This window comes from Vicugna pacos, chromosome 8 (assembly GCF_048564905.1).
Source record: "Vicugna pacos chromosome 8, VicPac4, whole genome shotgun sequence".
Classification (NCBI taxonomy): domain Eukaryota; kingdom Metazoa; phylum Chordata; class Mammalia; order Artiodactyla; family Camelidae; genus Vicugna; species Vicugna pacos.
The window spans coordinates 78,706,331-78,726,428 of NC_132994.1; positions in this window are offsets into that span (position 1 = coordinate 78,706,331).

The window sequence follows — 20,098 nt, forward strand, 5'->3', positions numbered from 1 at the left end:
GGGGCACCAGTTTGATTCCATGTTGGTTTTATAAGTTTTGTTAAATACATGAAAATATAAGTGATGTTTATTCATCTAAAAAGTGTCTTTTAAGGTAGATTAGTTTAAACCACACACCTTCTTTTCCCAAATAAGAGGAAAAACACACACTGAGGTAAGGGCATGCCCCCTCCAGGGTCATTGTGTGGGTCTATGAGATAAATTATTTAACTTGCTTGACATGGAGCTTTCTCGGGATGTAAATAGACTCATGTTAGGATGGAAGGCCCTGACACTTCCTATATTTGTTTGTTGTGTGCTCTAATGGTTACTTATGCCTCAGTTTCTTCACCTGCAAATTGGGTCTAATAATACTTATCTCACAGGGTTCTTCTAGAATTACACGAGGGAGCACATGCAAAGTATGGTGCCTGACACATAACCCCTGCTCAGTAAACACAAGCTGTTGTTGTGACTGGTGAGGATGCCTCCCTGCTGCCTTCATCCTGGGAGCCTTCCATTGGCGCCACACACAATGGTCACACAGGACCCTTAGCTCTGCCATTACCCCCATTTTATAACATAAAAGTGCTCCAGAAGACCCAAGATCAAATGTAGACTGCCCTTTTTTACTGAAAGAATAAAGAGTAATGTTCTTCTTTCTTGTTTACCTCTAATGCACCTGTAGGTGTGTAAGACTGGCAAATCACTCTCAATTTTCTGATCCGTTACTTTAGAGTTCCCTTTAGCCCATTAAGACTCAACATGAACATTTGAGAAATACTGGGTAAGTAGCTTGTGAAATTTATTATGCCATCCCAAACACGATAAACTCAAAGAAATCCATGCACAGACACATCAGAATCAAACAGCTAAAACCCAAAGACAAAGAAAATTCCTGAAAGCAGAAAGCAACATATTACATTTAGGGGATAGCAGTTCAAATGACGGTGGATTCATCACCAGAAATCAGGGAGGCCAAAAAGGAGTGGGGCAATGGTTCAGAGGAATGAAGGAAAAGAGCTGTCAGCCTAGAATTTTATATCCAGCCAAAAATACCTTTCAACAGTTAAGGTGAAATGCAGACATCCTCAGGAACTAAGATGCAAAACTAAGATGACTTGTGGCCAGCAGGCCTTTGCTAAAAGAAATGCTAAAGGAAGCTCTGCAGGTGGAAATGATACTAGAGAGTAACTTGGAACTTCAGGAATGAGGGAAGAGCACAGAAATGGTAAATATTTGGGTAAATAAAATAGACTGTTTTCTTCAAAATGATGAATGAAGGCAAAGTCTGTAATGTTGTCTGTGGTGTTTCTAATCTATGCAGGTGTAATGCAATATAAAGGGGCAGGGAAAATGTCTTTATTCCACATGCAGTGGTGAGGTATTAACTCTAAGACTGTGAAGAGTTAAACTTGTAACAAATATCACGGCCACACACCTACATAGCTATATGAAGAGCTATAGACCAGACCCCATAGAGAAATTAACATGCAATATTAAAGAACATTCTAATAATTCTAAGGAGGACAGAAAAGGGGAAGTAGAGGAATGAAAAAACAGGAGACAGACAGAAAAACAAATAAGAAAATAGTAGACTTCAATCCAATAATTACATTAAATATAAACGGCTTAAACTATCAATTAAAAAACAGAGATTATTAGTTTGGATTTAAAAAAGAAAGACCCAACTATACTGCCTACAAGAAGCCTACGTTAAAAATAATGATGTAGAGAGGCGAAAAAGATGTACCATGCAGGCATCAATATCCTTTTTTGTCACGGCAGTGGTTACACCGAATCAGAAAAAGCAGGCTCCAGAGCAAGGAAAATTACTATTGACGAAGAAGGAGATGACTAATGATAAAACGGCTGATTCACCAAGGAGACATAACAACCCTAAACGAGTATGTAGAACTTTGAAGTACAGGAAACAGAAACTCATAGAACAAAAGGAGCAATGAATCAGTCATTACAGTGGGGATTTCAACATTCTTTTATGAGCAATTGATAGAAACTGCAAAACACCAATGAAAAAAATCAAGTATCTAAACAAATGAAGAGACATACTGTGTTCATGGATTGGAAGATATAACTTAAGATGCCAGCACTCTCCAAATTGAACAGTAGATTTAATGCAATTCCAATAAAAATCCCAGCAGGATTTTTATGTATATATAAATAAGCTTATTCTGATATTTACATGACAGGAAAATAAACGAGAATAGCTAAAATAATTTTGAAAAAGAACAAAATTGGAAGCCTCACGCTACCTGCTTTTAGGACTGAACCCAGGGCTTTGTTGGTCAAGACAGTGTGGTACTGACGAAGGAACAGCACGTATAGCAGTACTGGTGTGAGGATGTGGAGTAACAGGAATTCCCCTGCCTTGCTGGCGACAATGCCAGACGGTACAGCTGCTCTGGGAACCAGTTTGGTGTTTTCTTAAAACGTTAAACATACGCTTATTATAACCCCAAAGGGCTGTTACCAGGTGTATACCTTAGAGAAGGACAAACTCGTGTGACTGCAGAAACCTGTGCGCCCATGTTTATAGCAGCTTTATTCATAATCTTCAAAAACAGGAAATAAGCCCAATGTCCATCAAGAGGTGAATAAACAAGCTGAGGTACATCCACGTGACGGAAATGTGTCTCAGCAGTGAAGGCAGTGCCTGGGGACACAGCTGCACCGTGGGCATAAATCTCACAGGTACCAGGCTGGGGAAGGAAGCCAACTCACCCCGTCTGGTTCGATGCATATGACCCTCCAGGGAAGGCGAGACTTAGCGACGGAGGGCATGCCCGGGGTCTGGCTGTGGGCCGCGACGGGCAGGCGTGAGGCCGTTTCTGGAGGGGGTGGAACTGGTCCCTGTCTGTGGGTGTGGTGGTCACCTGAATCTGCAAATGGGTTAAAACTCATCAAACTCTACACTGAAACAGGGTCTATTTGATTGTATATGACGATTTTAAACAGCACACATAAATTGGGAAGAATCTACTTTTTTAAAAAAAGCTACAAACATGTGTTCTGATTATTATTAGCCGTGTTTACCTCGTCGCAGGCTGCAGTGGTTTTCCCGCACGGGAGACGCCGCCGTGCGCCGCGCAGGTGCCGGAGTCAGTCATCCAGGGAACGCAGTTGTTCTCGCTAGCTGCTGACAGAGCTTCTCCTCAGCAATTTAAAAAGATTTCATCTTGAAAGTCTCTTAGGGTGTCTGGCGGGAAAAATAATGCCTCCCGTGTCTTAATCCCAGATCCTGTGAATGTGTTAGTTTACGTGGCAAAGGGGAATCAGGCAGACAGTGCAAATGCTGCCGGTCAGCTAACCTGAAAATAGGGAGGTAATCTGGTGGGCCCGGTGTGGTCACCAGGGTCCTCAGACATGGAAGCGGAAGGTCAGAGGGACTGGACGTGGGAAGGACTCACTGGCCATCACGGCTTTGGAGGTGGAGGGGGTGCTGGGAGCTGCGTGCTGGGAGCCAGGCACGGAGGGCCGTCTCCAAGCTGGCAAAGATGGAAAAAGGAAAAGGGCAGCTCCTGGGAGCTGCTGGAAGACACACTGCTGCTGACGGTGTGTTTAGCTCAGTGAGGCTCGCCTAGGGCTTCTGACCTGTGGGGCTTTAAGATGCGCGTTTACGTTATTTTAAGCCACTAAACTGGTGTTATTTGTCACAGTGGCAAAAAGATGCTAACATGCTGTCTCACTGGCTGTCGGCTTCTCCCCGCTGGTCTGGTGCCCCAGACGTGAGGGGAAGCCCAGAGCCCTGGGCCCTGTCCAAGGGGGCCCCAGAGACTGAGGCTTCCAGAGGCTCCCCCCTGCGGGGGGGCACTGCCCTGCGGTCCCAGGCCAGTCTCTCCTGGAGCAGAAGCAATGGCCAGGGCTGTTTCCCCACGTGAAGGTGAGAAAGCCAGGCACAGGCCGACTATCCTGACGCCTCGCAGCTCCTGGGCTGAGACCGATGTCCAGGATCCCACCAGGGTTTGCAAGCACTTTGAACTTGAGCCAAGAGAGAGCCTGGCGGTCACACCCTGGGGTGTTGGCTCACAGCCACTGAGTCTGACCATGTGCAGGACACTCCCCGAGCCTTCCTCTGCGCTCGGACTGAGGCCTGCAGGGTACCGAGCGCGCTGGCAGATGGAAGGACCAATTACCACCCCACCCCCTTGGGGAGCTGATCAGATGTATCCTGGGGGCTCATGACAAATGAATTGGAAGGGAAAAATTGCACTCCAAACACCATACTCTGTGGACTCCTGTCAGCAGGTCGTAATTAGTTAATTAAATGCCGGGGCTGACAGAAGGGCCCCGTTGGGTAGCCGCGAGCCGGCTGCTCCTGAAAGCTGAGCGGGAAGCCTCCTGGAATCCTGGGGGGGGCGGGGGGCACGAAGCTCCCACTCCTGGAAGGTCACTGGAAAGCTTGGGAGGAGGACCTGGGAGATTCCACAGACAGGAAAGGAAACTGGTGGCCATACCTCTGCAACAGGAGTGGGCAGGGATGGAGAAGACAGAGGTGGGGGTGGGGGGGCCGGCGAGGCCGGAGGAGAAAAGGGGCATAGGAGCTGGTGGAGGAAGCCACCTGGATGAGCAGTTACCCAGACCTGCTCTCCAAACCCCACATTGTGCCGGAGCGCATGACCGGGCTCCAGGATGGTCAGTGATCTGGAGGTGCAGGTGTGACGTGGGCACCCGGGCCACAGGAAGGGAACCAGGGACTGCCCAGTCCCCACGGCTCCCTCCGCGGGGTCCCCTACCCAGGCCTCCTGCTCTTTTCAGAGGACGTCCATTATGCTTACATATGAGGTCTGACTGTCCCATAGCGGAGCTTGGAAATAAGATCTCCTGTGTCTTCCTGGCCCGTCCTCCACACCGACCCAGGGCAGGGGCTGCCGGCACCCCCGCCAAGTGCGCATGAGCCTGCCCGCCCCTCCTAAGGCGATGTCCGCGGTGGGACAGGCCGGGGGACTCCGCTCTGACACTGGGTGCGGCCTGACGTCAGAGAGTGTTCTGTACTTTGCCCTTTCCCGGTCACACCTGTGGTCCGCAGGGACCCTCCTGAGAACGGGGCGGGTCTTTCGTTTTGCTGATGGTCTACAGCTTTCCCTGTCAGAGTTTTGATAAATATTTGAAAACTTACCAGGAATTAATTTAGGGTGGTTTTTGTGACCTCACTGCCCATTCCCCTCTGCTGCCCTCAGTAACTCATTCCGCCCGTTCCGCTCATGTGACTGGCTGCTCTCTGCTCTGCTCCTTCCCTGAGACTCTGAGCCAGGAAACTGACACTCCTAGGGGTGATCTGAGGAAGGGCTGCAGGAGTTTCCCGCCGCCATTCCACCCGGTCACCGCTCGCTCTGACTGCACCGTGTCCTCCGACGCGGCCCACCAGCCCTGTCACCCACGGCCGCGCTGCTGGGGCATGCCCTCCTCCCAGGGCCACGGCGGCCATGGCGGTGCTTGCGCCCCTTGTGGAGGGAGGGGCGCCGCATCCGCCTGCTGGCACTGAGGGCCATCTGGAAGCTCCCGTAGCCCAGCCACCCCCGGCCTCTCTCCAGCTCTTGCAGAATGTCTGGGTTCTCGTCTTCTCAAATGCCACCCTGAGTGTCCGGGTCATGTTACTGGAGGGTCACTTCTGGGGAGATGCCCGAGGTGCTTCCTGATCACTCTTCTGGCAAACGAGGAACATCCCCTCTCCCGCCTGGAAAGCAGGACTTTCCCAACTGGGGCGCCATTTTGGCTGCGTGTGGGCTGTTGTCCGTGGAATGGCTACGTCCACATAGGCCACGCCAGGTGTGCAGTTGGGCTCTCTATTCCAACAAAACGATTACTTCAGTAGCAGTGAAAACAGTGATGCCTGCTCACCCTCTGACTTTTGAGGCTCCCCCCAAAGTCTGAGGAAGGCTGCGAGTGAAGCAAGTCTAACTTTTAGCCAGGGCGTTGCCTCACATGCAGGCACCCGACAAACATGGAAATAGAACGAGTGTCCTGGGACCAGCTGTGCACGGCTCAGTTTCTGGACAGAGAGCTGATGTCATTTAGCAAGAGGGTTAATTCCAGCTGAGTATTCAGGAGGCCACGGCGGTGCTTCTTACCGTCAACACCATCTTGACTTCGTATGTTAGTGGGAGGTTTGGGCTGTGTGACTGGATGGTGAGGTCACGTCGAGACAATGATTTTTCCTCTGAGAGCTGTCAGTCGATGCTTACCGTCTCACACGCCCCTCACTTTACTCAGCGGATGCATCGTTGACACTGAGTGTCACTGGGTTATTGTAAGTGGAATTATGTAAGAGACGCGGGGAGGCATTCGCTTTCGAGAGCTCTCTGTGGGTCAGAGATGCTTTGATCAGGGCCACACCTGTGGCGTCCTCTTTCCCAGACTCCACCCCTGCGCCTTCCCTGCAGGTGCCACGCGCATTCAGGCTTGCGGCAGCTGCAGCAAGAGGACCCTCTGCTCTGTGGTTTGGCTTCTTCTGCGTTGGGCTGACGTTTTCCACCAAGAAGAATGACCGTTCTTCCCTTCAATGATACTGTCAAGCAGGATTAGGATGACATTTGTATTTATTACCATGAACAACCAGGTAACACAAAACAATAAAGCAAGAGAGGACAACGGTGCCTGAATCATGTGTTTGTCGGATCAGCTCGGCAGAGGCAGCTGCCCGTGAGTCAAACAGAAAAAACAAGAAACATCACATTATGCAAATCTACACTTGGAACTTACTGGGGACAAGGCACAGAGGGAGAATTTTAATATGCAAATAAAAATCCGTTTGATAGAAAACATTTTCACATGCATTAAAAGCCCACAGATTTCTGGTGTGGTGATGGGGAAGCGGGCGGCAACCTTGCCTGTGCTCGGTCGGTGGGTGTCTTTCTGCTGAGCTGCGTGTCCGTGAGGACTGGGGCTGCAGGGCCTGTGGGAGACGAGCATTCCTGGCACAGAGGCCGGGCCCCTGGGGCAAGGTCCCCAAAGGCGTGGCAAGTTCCTTTGGCCCCTGAATGAAGACTCTTATCCAGAGGCACCTGCTCACCCAGAAATCGGTTGTCTGTCTGGTGGGGTCGGGGCCCCTCTCGTACAACCCTGCAAGCAGGGACCCGCCTCCACTTCGCTGGGCCCGGAGGCCAAAGGCTCGGCTCGGAGGGGAACTGCGGCTCTCACCAGGCGCCAGGAAGGCCGTGGGAAGAGCACAGGTGGGCACCCGCATTCCCGCTGGGGTCGGAAGTCTCCGCCCACGTCCCCTCTGCACTTGTTCCCTCTCGCCTGGCTCCTGAGCCCCCTTCCTGGGGCTGTTTGGCTGAGGATGTGAAGTCACATCGCTGCAGCCCCCGTAACCCCCAGGGTCTTGGGGGCCAGAGGGACCTGGGTGGAAATCCTGAAAGAAAATGGGTAGAGACTGGCCCGACAGATCAGGACGATACTGGGGCGATGCCTCAGAGGTGAGTGTGTGTGGCCCCAGCCCTGCACCAGGACAGGCACCAGGACTGGGGCCCCGGGCCGGCAGAGGCACCTGCTACATGGGCGGCCGGGGCAGGAGCGTCTCACGGGCTCTGGGCTCTGGGAATCTTGTCAGACAAGATGGATTCACATGCCTGACGTGAGGCTGACTGAGATTCTGCTGTCACCCGGAAACTGTCCCACGCTCCCACTCTTGCTGCGAGAAGGGTCCTGTCCCCCGGCGAGTGCGGCATGTCCCGTGATGCTGGGACCTGGTGATCCCCCCGTGGAGGCCCCGCGCCTCGGCCCAACGTGCTGTCTGGTGTCCCCACAGGAAGGCCGAGTCGGCCTCAGGGGGGAGCACGCGGGTGTGGGAGTCCCAGAGCCTGTGAGTGAGTCAGTGACCCGCAGGGAGTCAGGCGCCCCGAGGGGAACCCGCAGAGCAGCCCGCGGCTGCTGGTTGACCGATCGTGGCCGGAAGCTCTCAGGACCCCACCTGTGTCCCCCGAGTGATGCCTCTGCTGCCAGGGCGACTCTGAGGACCCGGAACCACAGGGGACGGGCCTCCACTGCTGCTGCGAAGCTCGTCCCATTGTTTTCTAACGTCTTCCCTTGTCCTCTTCTCTGCTTCATCCACTGACTACCCCCGACTCCCCGACTGACTGACCAAGTGACTCTCTAACTCACTGACTGACTGACTGACTGATGGTCCAGCCCCAAGCACACCACCTCCGGGCGGCCTCCAGGAGCCCCCATGGCCTCCTCTGAAAACACTGGATGACGGGCTGCCTGTGCCTCATCACTTTCACTTCCCGACTTCCTGCCCCGACGGCGCATTTCCCAGGAGCGGGGGTCCTGCCCCCATACCTGACCCTGAGCACCCCCACACCTGGCAGGCTACGGCTGTGGGAGGGGTGACCTGACGAGGACCCGCCTCCCCAAGAAAGCCCGGAGACGGAGCCGCCTCTCCCCCGGTGTCTGGGCCCAGGCTCGGAGGATGGGGCGGCCCCTTTCCTAGTCTGTGGTCTGACGGCCCCACGGCGTCCACACGCGCTTTCTGTGACGCACCAGACGGTGAGTGCTGCGGGTCTGTCGTAACTGCTGAGAAACCAGCCGGAGGCGACACTCAGGGAGGCAGCTGTGCCAGAGCCGCTCCTCTAGGAAACAGGCAGCAGGGCTTAAAGTCCTTCACCAGACGCAGGCGTGTTGAGCGGGCTCCCAAAGGTCCCTCTGAGGACGCGCTCAAGTCTGGCTCCCAAAGGGACTTCTTGCTCTTAGGGCTGGACTTACCCGGACCTGCATGCAGGCGGCCACGTGGCCGGAGGGTTTCTGTGTGGTTTATCTGGGCGCATCGTATCCTCCGATCTGGGCGTCTCGCAGGCGGCTTCCCGGGGGAGTCTCTGGGTCCTGAAGAGTCAGCGCACCTCCTGATCGACACGACCCTGGCCTACAAACGCCCCTCAGATGTCGTCCTGGCGAGCACGGGACGGCCACCACATGGGCTTGGGGGCGTCGTGTGGGTCTGGGCTGAGCAGGCTTCTGCGAGTGACCGACGGGAGTTGTCGCCCGTGTCCACGCAGCTGGTCCCCGCTGCGCGCAGGGTTTGCTCGGCTTCTTGGGGGCACCTGGGTTATCTCAGGGTCAAGTGCGGGCGGACGGCTTCCTTCCTGAGATCTCTGCTGTGAGCCCTGCCAGTTAGAAGTCACTCCGTCAGACCCCCCTCCCCGCCCCTGGCGCTCGGTGGAGGGAGTGGGCGGGCCGGAGGTGGTGGAGCGCCGCCCCCTCCTGTTCGTCGGGCGCTTTACCGGAGGTGTTTTAAATGCTCGCTGGCTTGTACCATCGGGCACACACTCAGAAGGAGCCGCCAGACTGCAGGTGGGCTTCTCCGTGTTTCCTGCAGAATCTCCATGGCAGGTGCTGAGGGCTCTTCAAGCTGGAGGTTTGCTGAAGAGGAGATAAAGAGAATCCTAAAGTCATCTCTAGAGATTCCACATTGTTTCTTGACCAAATCCATGAGAAATACCATCAGATCCTCTGGCTCTGCGTTGTGCTTTGGAATGATGTTTTGTTTGCTTTGTTAAAGTAACACCAGAGTTAAAAGAGTTGACTCGGGAGGAAATTCTGCGCACTGAGACCTGGTCAGGCAAACCTGGGTCAAGACAGGGCTCTGTGAGGGCCCCCGCTACCCACTTCTGTGCTCCCGGGGCCGCCCGCCATGTGTGGGATAATCAGACACAGGGATGTTGGTTCAATGAGTGGGGCAGACAAGGGGTCTCCTCACGGGACGGATGTGGCCACTGCCCGGCAGGACGGAGCCTGTACGCTGGGGCGGGGCTCCCGCAGGGCGTCTGGGCCTTCGCTCACTCAGCTCGCGTCCACTCACCCCAGCACCAACAGGCAGGACCTGGGCGGGGAGTCAGCGAGCAGCTCCGTGCTCGAGAAGGCAGGGCGGGTCCGGGGCTGGGGACAGTGATGGAGCGTGATGGGATTTGGAGGCCACAAGGAACTTTCTTATGGACACGAACTCAGTCGCTTATTTTAAAAGTAGGTGATGTGTCCCCTGAACTTGGAGAGAAGTTAAAACCAGGGACCAGATGGTGTGAGAAGTCACAAGCACTGTGGTACCAGACATCAAGACAGACACCAGTGCCCCTGACCCCGTGTTTCCCCCTCCATATTTCCATCGGGGAGTGGTCTGTGGGGCCAGTAGAATATGGTGGGTGATGGTGAGTGACTTCCAGCCCAGGTCCCAAAGGCCAACCTGGATTCCCGCTCACTCTTACTCCAGATATCTTGCTCCCGGGGACGCCAGCTACCACTTTGTGAGGACGCCTTGTAGCCAGCGCAGAGGCCTGTGTGCTGAGAGCTCTGACCTCTTGCCAACAGCCATGGCAGTGCGCCATCTTGGAAGTGGGTCCTGTGCCCCAGTCCAGCTCCCCAGTGACTGTAGCCTTGAGAGAACCAGAACCCCCAGCAGAGCCAGGAACAACTTGTGGTGTAAGCTGCTGAGTTTGGGGGCAGTTTGTTATGCAGCAGTAGCTAACTTGTACAGTCTTGATTAGCTGAGAGTGAATGGTCTAGTGATCTTGCCAGGTCCTTCCCGGCTCCCTGAGCCTGTTGTGCTGGGCAGACCCAGTTGGTGTGTTTCGCTTGGGAGCCTGGCCCTTGGCCCCATCAACTGCAATGTGTCTGGGATGAGGAGGGGCAGCTGTTCACTAGAACACTTAGATAATTAGAAGACATTTATTTCTCTGTGGTCTAGCACGCAGTCGCACTTCCTAGGAATTCTCAGTTTTCAGAATTCTGGGGGCAACTAAACAGAAGATTGAGATTTTAATGAGTATTGTGCCAAATATAACAAAAGTAAAAACACCACGTGTGTAATGTAAAATCTTACAACTTCATTTTTCCTTCGTTAGCCTCTTGCAGGGAAGGTTTCTAGCTTGGGCAGTGTAATCTTTCCCTATCACCTTAGACGCTATCAGATAAGCCTTTTGGACCTGAGAGTCTGTAAATAAAACAAGGGTCACAGGGGCAGGCTGTGTTGTCCAGCGTGGTAGCCGCAAGACACACGTGGCTATTTAAGTTTAATTAAAATTAAATACAGTTTAAAATTCAGGTCCTCAGTCTCCCCAGACATGTAGCTCTCAGCCACCACAGAGGACAGTGCAGGTTAGAGAACGTGTCCGCCGTCAGAGACAGTTCTGCTGGACAGTGACGGTCGAAGGACAGGCGTTGAGCTCTGTTTCTGAACGGCTGCCCCTCGACACACAGTGGGGCTACGACCTGGCACCCTGGGACCTCAGCTCCCCTCGTCTCAGAGGCTGAACTGGCTGAAGGCCCGGGGGAGGTTGCGTGCAGACCCCCGGGCGGCAGGAGAGGCCACCCCAGTTCTCTTCCTGGGTCCTGCCGGGCAGGGGCGGTCCTTGGTGACGTGCCTCATGGAAAGGTGACCAAGGTGAGAGGGCTGAGCAGGGCGTCCTCATGGATTTACATCACCTGGCTCACTGTTCTGGAGAACTCCCCCTCTGGCACGGAGGCTGGCCTGAGCAACAGTCTCTGTAGAACTGACCGGGTCCAGGCCTCCCCCAGCAGCGCCTTCCTCCGTGGCTTGGGCTCAGCCAGGCCTGGATTGTTCTCAGCACTGCCGCCTCCCTGGGTGGGATGGGAAGCCTTCAGCTGGTTTGGGGACAGGGCCCCGCCTTTACCTGGAGGAAAGCCTCGTCCTGCCGCAATGGCCCACGATGTCACTGTTGTGTGGGACGAGTCCCTGACAGCAGCCAGCGCACCCCAAACCCAGGCTCGCTGGGGCCCCACCCCAACAGACAGCTGGGCCCTGCTCGTGACGGCCCTTCACCCTGCTGTGGTGCGTCTCAGGCACAAAAGGCACCTGAGCTGGATAAAGCTTGTCAGTCCCGGAGCACAGTCCTCCGCCTGGACCTTCCCGCCCCGGTCCTCCTCTTCTCGCCTCCCGGCCCCCTCTCTTCGCAAACCTCCCGTAAACAACGACTTCCTTTCTGTCAAAGTGTCGGGATCGGGGTGGGGGGCACTCACGCTCAGGCCCCGGGGGGCAGTGGAGGCACAGTCCCCCCCGACGTGGAGGACACCCTCCAGGGTCTGCAGCCCCCTTCCATCCCCTGCGCCCGGGCGGGGAGAGGCTGTGCCAGGACAGCTGTCTGCCTGGTGGAGGCCTCCTTCCCGCCGTGCTGGTCCCAGGACTGCGCTCGGGAAGGGGCCGTGGGGTGCGGGTTGTCTGTGTGGGGGACACGGGGACGCTGGGGTGAGAACCGCACGGCGGTCGGGCGCGGTGGCGACAGCAAGCCCGCTCTCTCTGGGCTTCCGTCCTGAGTGTTTTCACAGCTGCCCGAGTGTGCCCTGCAGTGGCCCCCCCGCCCCCGCTGTCCCCACGGACTTCGGTGCCACGTTTCCAGGCTAACCTCACACAACGTCCCTGGCAAATACAGGCTGCTTTACCTCGTCACAGCAGCACCGCCGCACGCGAACACTGGCAGTCATCCGAGGCGCCGCGGCTCCACGTGGGCCCGTGCCCCTGGGGCCCTGGGAGCGTTCCCGACTCAGACGCTACACCCTGCACGTTGCGCCGGGTCGCCTGGCCCCGGTCCTCGGCAGCTTCCTGCCCCTTTGTGAATGCCTTTCTGGAAGAGGCCGGGCCATTTCTCCGGTTGGAGCGTCTCCATTCTGGACTCTGCTGCCTGATCCACATGCATTTCCCTCCTTTTCCAGTTTCCTGCAAACTGAGTTGGATCAGGGGCAGCGAGGCGATAACGCCGCAGGAGCACCTGGGCTGGACATAGGCACACTGTGCAGGAGGGAAGGAGGTGCCCGTGGCACTGAGCCCCGCCCGAGGGCCGCTCTGGCCACACCTGCGCTCACCTGGCTTTCTGCTGAGAAGCTGGAACAGGAGCAGGTGCCCCTACACCTGCGCCCTCCAGCCTGGTGCCTCCTGGAGGTTGGAGCTGGGGAGCCTCCGGGCGCCAGCTGGGATTTGCCACCTGCCAGAAGGCACTTCACCCACCACAGAGGCTGGAGAAGGGGCTCTTCTAAGCACTAGGCATTTATTAAGTGCCCACTGTGTGCGACTGGACAGAAAGGCACCTGGGACCAGATGGGCCACCGTCTCTCTGAGACTTTATGCCCTCCAGCTCCCGACCCCATCCCGGCAGCTGACCACCTCCCTGGTCACAGAGGCGGGGCGGGGGAGGTCCAAGTTATGACAGAAAGGCTCAGACAGGCTAATTGCTCCGTGCTCCCCCGAAAGCTGAGGTTCAGGAAAATACTCTCGGGGTCCCCTGCCCTGAGGAGTCGGAGAAGTCTGGCATCGTCAGGGAAGCAGAAATCCTGCTGGACAAGGTGGCAGCGGCAGCCGCCTGGGCTGTCTGGTGCCAGGGAGCTCTGCGTCTCTCACAGCTTCCCGCTGGATGCTGGGCCGCAAAGGGGCGGGAAGAAGACCTGGGCCACGTGGTCGAACACAGTTCTGGCCGGCGAGCTTGCTGCGGCCTGGGGCCTGAGGATCTCTCTCTGGACCCCAGGGCACAGCGTAGCCGCACGCTTTCCGGTAAGCGTGCAGACGGTAACGTTTCCCGGCTTCCTGGGCCCCGCAGCCCCGGACAGGGAGGACCGGACAGGGCTCAGGCACGCGGCCGACACCCCCGGCCGGCTGCCTTTCCCGCCACTCCTCCCCCGCAGAAAGAACAGCCTCTTTCTTTGTGTTTGGAAGCTTGGTCGCAGCCTCACGTCCTCGGGACAAAGTGAGGCCTTGAGAGAGTCTCACACGACTTCACCAGCACGTGGGCTTGGGAGCTGGACTCGGGGTGTGGGGTCGTTTCTCACTGTTAATTGAAATTCCATTCACAGACGTTCCATTTGCAGCAGAGAGCAGCACAACACGGCACCACCCAGCCCACAGCCCCCACAGAGCCGCACGCCACCCCCACCCCACTCAGCCCCGCGGCTCCCTACCCCCACAGACACCAGGGCCGGGCTCCCGGGGCGGTGGGGGCTGGGGGGGCATGCCGCCCACGCTGTTGGAGGAGGAAACAAATGTTTGTTTGGACAATTTGCATCCGCTCCTTCCAGCTCCTTCTCCAAACCGGATAAAAGGGAGCTCCGTGTAATGTACACAGAAACTCCTGTTACTGGCAAAATCTTAAAATATTTATACGGCATACAAACAACGCCAGGGAATTCCCTACAAGCCATATATTGACTCCATAAACATGGGGCCATTATGCGGCGTTTGTCTTGGTTACATGTGACAAGTTATTGATCACAGCGGGGAATCTGACGGCCGGGACGCGAGACCCAGACTGCTACACATGCGGCGCTCTCGAGTTTGGTCCCCAGGACGAGGCTGAGCCGGACCCGCCCCGCGTGCATCCCGGGACCGCAGATGCGCAGATTCGTGCTCCAGGGCCTCCCTGGCAGCTCGGCCGTGCAGGAGGTTAGCACCCAGAGGGCCGGGGCCTCTGCCGGGCCTGACACCCGGAGTCCCCACGCTCCCGTCCAGCTCCCCACGCCTGTCAGGGACTTCCCAGACCCTCACAGCATGTCACCCCCTTGTCTCATCCCAGCTGTGCCCGCAGCGCCACCCCGTCCAGTTTCCTTTACCAGCAAAAGGGAAGCAAATGGAGCCCAGCTCTTCCCACAACAACCTTCGGACATTTCTGAAGCACACGTTTCATTTTAACACCATTTATCTCTGGAATCAAGAATAGGCCCCAAGAAGCCGAGAGAAAGAGCAGAAAACAAATCTCCCCAGCTCTCACAGCCGCCTCGGAGAGGTGCTGGGGAGGTGGTAACGTGGCGGGGAGAGACCCGCTGGGCCACAGGGCAGCAGGAGGCGCCTGAGGACAAAGCGGGGTTGGACGGTCTGCGCGGACTGGCCTCCCTGTGCTCCTGTGCCGAACCCCAGAACTTCGGCGGGGAGGCCGCCACGCTCCCGCCAGAGGGGGAGGCCTGCGGGCAGGCAGCCTGGACGCGGCCACGCCGTGATTTCCTTCCGTTGTTTCCCCATGACCTTTCCCTGCAGGTCCCAAGAACGTGCGCCTGCGTCCCTGGCTGTCCCCGGCTGTCCCCGTCTGATGGGGGTGTGGTTGTGGCCGCCCCTGCTCTCCAGGCTTGACCATGCTCGGGTCTCCCTGACCCCTTGCCTGGACACCTCATGTTGGTGGCTTGAAACTGGCTGTGATGCAACCGCTGACACCACGGAAATTGGCAAATGCTGTAAATCAGGGCTTCCCTCTTCTCAGAGAGCAGCTGGTGGAACGTTCACCAGCTCATCACTGTGTCCACCCATCCGTGTAATCCGACCACCACGGCGAGACGGGGTCACCGGAAAAAGGCCAGGGAGAGCCGGGGGGCAGAGCCGACCCCCACGCAGACACTTGGCTTGTGACTGTCTCCGTGTGTCTACAGCCGCCTGCCCACGCCCGCACTGACGTGAATTCTTTCTCACTGAAGTGAGGTCAATTCACAGCGTTGTCTATTTCCAGGGTACGGCACGTCTCAGTCATACGTATACGTACATATATTCATTTCAGAGTCTTTCCCAAGTTACTACAAGGTGTTGAATAGAGTTCCCTGTGCTGTACAGAATAAACTTGTTTTTTACTGACATAAATTTTTGGCAGATTTTCTCTGTGGGGCCTTTCCGATTAAGATTTCAGGGACATACGCCTCTGCATTTCCACTACAGAACCCACCAGAGTGAGGCTTACCTGCAAAGTCTGCGATCGCCGTGGCGAGTCCTTGGTGAGCCAGTGAGCCTGACTGTCGCTGTGCATGCGTTGGGGTGAGGCCCCGGGAGCGAGGGATTGGCGCCTCTGCTCCACTGTCTGTGCCGACCACCTGCTCCAGGTCGAGGGGAGCCTCGCCCTCCACTGCACCTCAGTCTCCCAAGCCCCTGCTTTCTACAGAACTTGAAAGGAACAGAGGGAGCGGGGGGTGTGTGTGTGAGCTGCGGGAGCCCCTGCCGGCTCCAGCTCCCAGTGTTAAAAGGCACCTCCGTGGACCAAGGGCCCCACCTGCCCCCACCGAGGGCCGGGACGACCCAGGCTCCACGGTGGGAGAGGAGAGGAGCCCGGACTCGATGGAACGACACCAGGAGGGACCGGATTTACCCTGAAGCCTGGCGTGGGCCCAGAGCAGAGCGGAGGCCCGAGCAGCACGTGTGAGTCCTGGAAAGTCATACCTGGGTTAACAAGCTGACAGATAGGCCCTTTCCGGACTTGCACGTGGAGACTAGAGATGCACAGGAAGACGCTGCTGCTGATTACTTACGCCGGAAACTGCAAAGCACCAGAGACGCCCGGGCTCAGCCTCTGCCGTAGTGAGCCTCCGGCGGCCTGCCCACGGGCTGCTCGCGCTCAGACGGCACCGACCAAAGGCGCACAGTGGTCATAAGTTCTCGTGTGCTTTGCAAAAACTATGTTGCTAAAAACCAAGATTTTCAAGGTATTTATATTTTATTGACATTAAAGATCTAAAGTTGGTGGTAGAAAACCAGGTTTCTACCTTGTTTCAATTTGTTGTGCCCTTTAGAAAAGTGCAATGAAAATGAGTCTAGAAAGATGAGGTGGAAACAGAGACGTGTGAAGCACTAGCCCTGCTGTCTGCTCCTGGTTCACAGAGTATCGCCCCCCCAGACGTCCCTCCGCGTCAGGGCACTTCTGTCGTGAACCAGTGCATGGCAGCCACCCTGCGGCAGGACGCGGCCGGCCTGGTTCTGGGCTGCAGGGCAGAGGGGTGGTGCCGCCCAGGCCTGCAGCAACTTCCCTGGGGCAGGTGTCAGGGTTTGGACGGGGCTGGGCTGGTGCCGAGGGCCAGACCCACGGAGACAGGACGCCTCGTGTGTCCAACGCAGGGATTAATCCCCTCGCGCTGAGGACGCTGGGGCCCTGCGCATCCCACGCGGGAGTGTGCAGCTCTCACCGTCCTTTTCGAAGCCTTGCCCACTGGCCATCCCTTCATCTCTAAGAAGTGAGTTTTCTGTGTCTGTGCACTGAATGTAGCTGAGACCTTCACTGAAGGTCTCCAACAAAGAACACTGAACCCAAATGGGCCCTGCGGCGTGGTCTGGGGGCGGCACGGCTGGGTGCCCTCCAGGCTGCCCTGTGAGGCTGCCTCGGGGACAGGACCCAGACCGCGGGGACTCCTGCGGCCGTCTGGACCTTCAGTGCTTCTCCAGCAGGAAGGACCCCCTGCAGCAGCTTTAGTAAGAGAGGAGGGCTCCTTCACGGGGAGCGGCCCGGGCCCCCCAGGACCAGGGAGGCGCGTTTGTTCCCCTCCGCCTGACAGATCTCATCGGGAAAGGCAGCTCACTGCCTGGAGACACCCTCCTGAGTGATAGTGCAAAGTGAGAAAGTCAGGATTTGCAGTCATCTGTCGAGTGAGTGCTGTGATCCGTGCGCTGGGGAACAAGCCGCTGCTCCCGTGATCAGGACGGCGACTGCGGGCACCACAGGGCACGTGGACACCTCCGGAGCCCTGCGGGGACCATAGCGCTTATCTTTGGACTCAGTCTGCCCTGGCCAGGGGGTGTGGTCTGGGGCCCAACTTGCTCGGAACCCTGCGGAGCAGATGGTTTTCATAAAGCATGTGGTCGCAGGACTGAGCTCTGTGCTCAGCGGCTGGGGCTGGGCTCCCCGGGCAGAGCCGGCCCCACGCGCCCCGCACACACGCTGCGTCTGCTCGGTGGACGAGGGGCTGGGCAGGGGAGAAAGGGAGGGGAGGCCAGGATGTCCCAGCACGAGGCTCAGCACCTCGGGTCCTCAGCCTCTCTCCAGCAGCCCGGCTCAGCCCCAGTGGTGGCACGTAAGACAGAGACCTCACGTCTCTGCTTCTGCGCCCTTCCGTGCACATGCATGGGAAGTGGCACTTCCCTGGTGACTAATTTGAAGGAAACAGTGATTTAAAATAAAAGAAGAGTTCCTTCTCAGAACTGCAAAAAAGCTCCCCAAACAACACTGCTGATATGCACACATTTTCTTACCTACACTAAGCCTGCTAGCTGGTGTATTTTGCTGGAAACAGTGTGCTTCGGTGCCAAGCAGACCGGGGTCGGAGTCCTGGAGCCTCCACTGTGCGGTCTGCTCTGTGTCTGGAGTCTCTCCTCCTCGGCCTCCCTGGGGCCCCGCGGCCCCACCTCTCGTCAGCCGAGCAGCCCTGCCGGCTACCCTCCCCGCCCGGGCCCCGCGTTTCTCTCCGCGGATTGGGCGTCTGGAGGGCTTCCGGGAGGAGGCGTGCGTGGAGCACCGAGGTAGCACGTGCTGGGGCCTTAACTTCTTTATGGTGGCGGGGAAGCACTGGGCACACGGCGGGCCTTCAGCAAACACCTGCTTGTCCCTTCTCTCCAACGTGGCTCCGCGCCCCGCTTGCAGATGGAGAAGGACCCCTAGCCGGATGCGCTCAGAAACAACCTGCAAATCCGTCTCGGTGCTGCCACGTTCAGCCGTTGCTGCTTGTTCTGTGTGGCTCATGAGCCTACGTGCTAGGGGCATGAAGACAGGCAGCTGTCTGAGCCGTGTCGGAGAAGTGACCCCGGCCACGCGACCCCCGCCTCCCGGTCTCTCTTGCGGGGGCGGTGCTGTCACAGCGTGTGGGCGGGGCGGGCTCTGGGCAGGCTGTTGGGAGCCCAGGAATCGCGGGTGGCCGGACAGGTGAGCCACGGGGCAGCACTCGGGGGCGGCCAGGGGGCCGTGGGGCCAGAGCACGGACACTTCTGGAAGTTTTACGCTCCCCGGGTGCCTCAGAAGGATGGATTTTGGAAGCTAAACGGTTCATTCTTTTAATGAATGATCTGTTTTACGGAGCTTAGACGCATGTCCAGCCTGCCTGCGGTAAATCCTCCCTGGCTGTCGTGGAAAGTAAGCAACGAGGGCCGTGTACACAGTCCTGGGCGGCACGGCCTCCCCGCGTGAGACGCCCCTGCCGTTCTAAACAGAAGCAGATGTTGGAACAGCAGAGCCGTGCAGAAGTCGCCCCGCGCGCAGTAGATTAAAACATCTGTCAGGACAGCCTGCAGGGCCAGACCTGCAGTGGCCATCCCAGCTGGACCTGCCAATCACGGTGTTTCCCGGGGCCACTGGCGCCGGACAGAGGACCAGGAGGAAGCAAGGGATGCCCTGTCCTCTTCTGGTTCCTCATGATTTCACTACCAGGTTCACAATGTCCTGCTGGCCTGACCCTGTCCTGCTGGCCTGTCCTCTGTCCTGTGGCCTGACCCTATCCTGTGGCCTGACCCTGTCCTGTGGCCTGTCCCCTGTCCTGTGGCCTGTCCCCTGTCCTGTGGCCTGACCCTTTCCTGTGGCCTGTCCCCTGTCCTGTGGCCTGACCCTTTCCTGTGGCCTGACCCTGTCCTGTGGCCTGACCCTATCCTGTGGCCTGTCCCCTGTCCTGTGGCCTGTCCCCTGTCCTGTGGCCTGACCCCTGTCCTGTGGCCTGACCCTGTCCTGTGGCCTGTCCCCTGTCCTGTGGCCTGACCCTTTCCTGTGGCCTGTCCCCTGTCCTGTGGCCTGACCCTGTCCTGTGGATTGACCCTGTCTTGTGGATTGACCCTATCCTGTGGCCTGACCCTATCCTGTGGCCTGTCCTCTGTCCTGTGGCCTGTCCCCTGTCCTGTGGCCTGACCCCTGTCCTGTGGCCTGTCCCCTGTCCTGTGGCCTGACCCCGTCCTGTGGCCTGACCCTGTCCTGTGGCCTGTCCCCTGTCCTGTGGCCTGACCCTATCCTGTGGCCTGTCCTCTGTCCTGTGGCCTGTCCCCTGTCCTGTGGATTGACCCTGTCCTGTGGCCTGACCCTGTCCTGTGGATTGACCCTGTCCTGTGGCCTGTCCCCTGTCCTGTGGCCTGTCCCCTGTCCTGTGGCCTGACCCTGTCCTGTGGCCTGTCCTCTGTCCTGTGGCCTGTCCCCTGTCCTGTGGCCTGACCCCTGTCCTGTGGCCTGTCCCCTGTCCTGTGGCCTGACCCCGTCCTGTGGCCTGACCCTGTCCTGTGGCCTGTCCCCTGTCCTGTGGCCTGACCCTATCCTGTGGCCTGTCCTCTGTCCTGTGGCCTGTCCCCTGTCCTGTGGATTGACCCTGTCCTGTGGCCTGACCCTGTCCTGTGGATTGACCCTGTCCTGTGGCCTGTCCCCTGTCCTGTGGCCTGTCCCCTGTCCTGTGGCCTGAC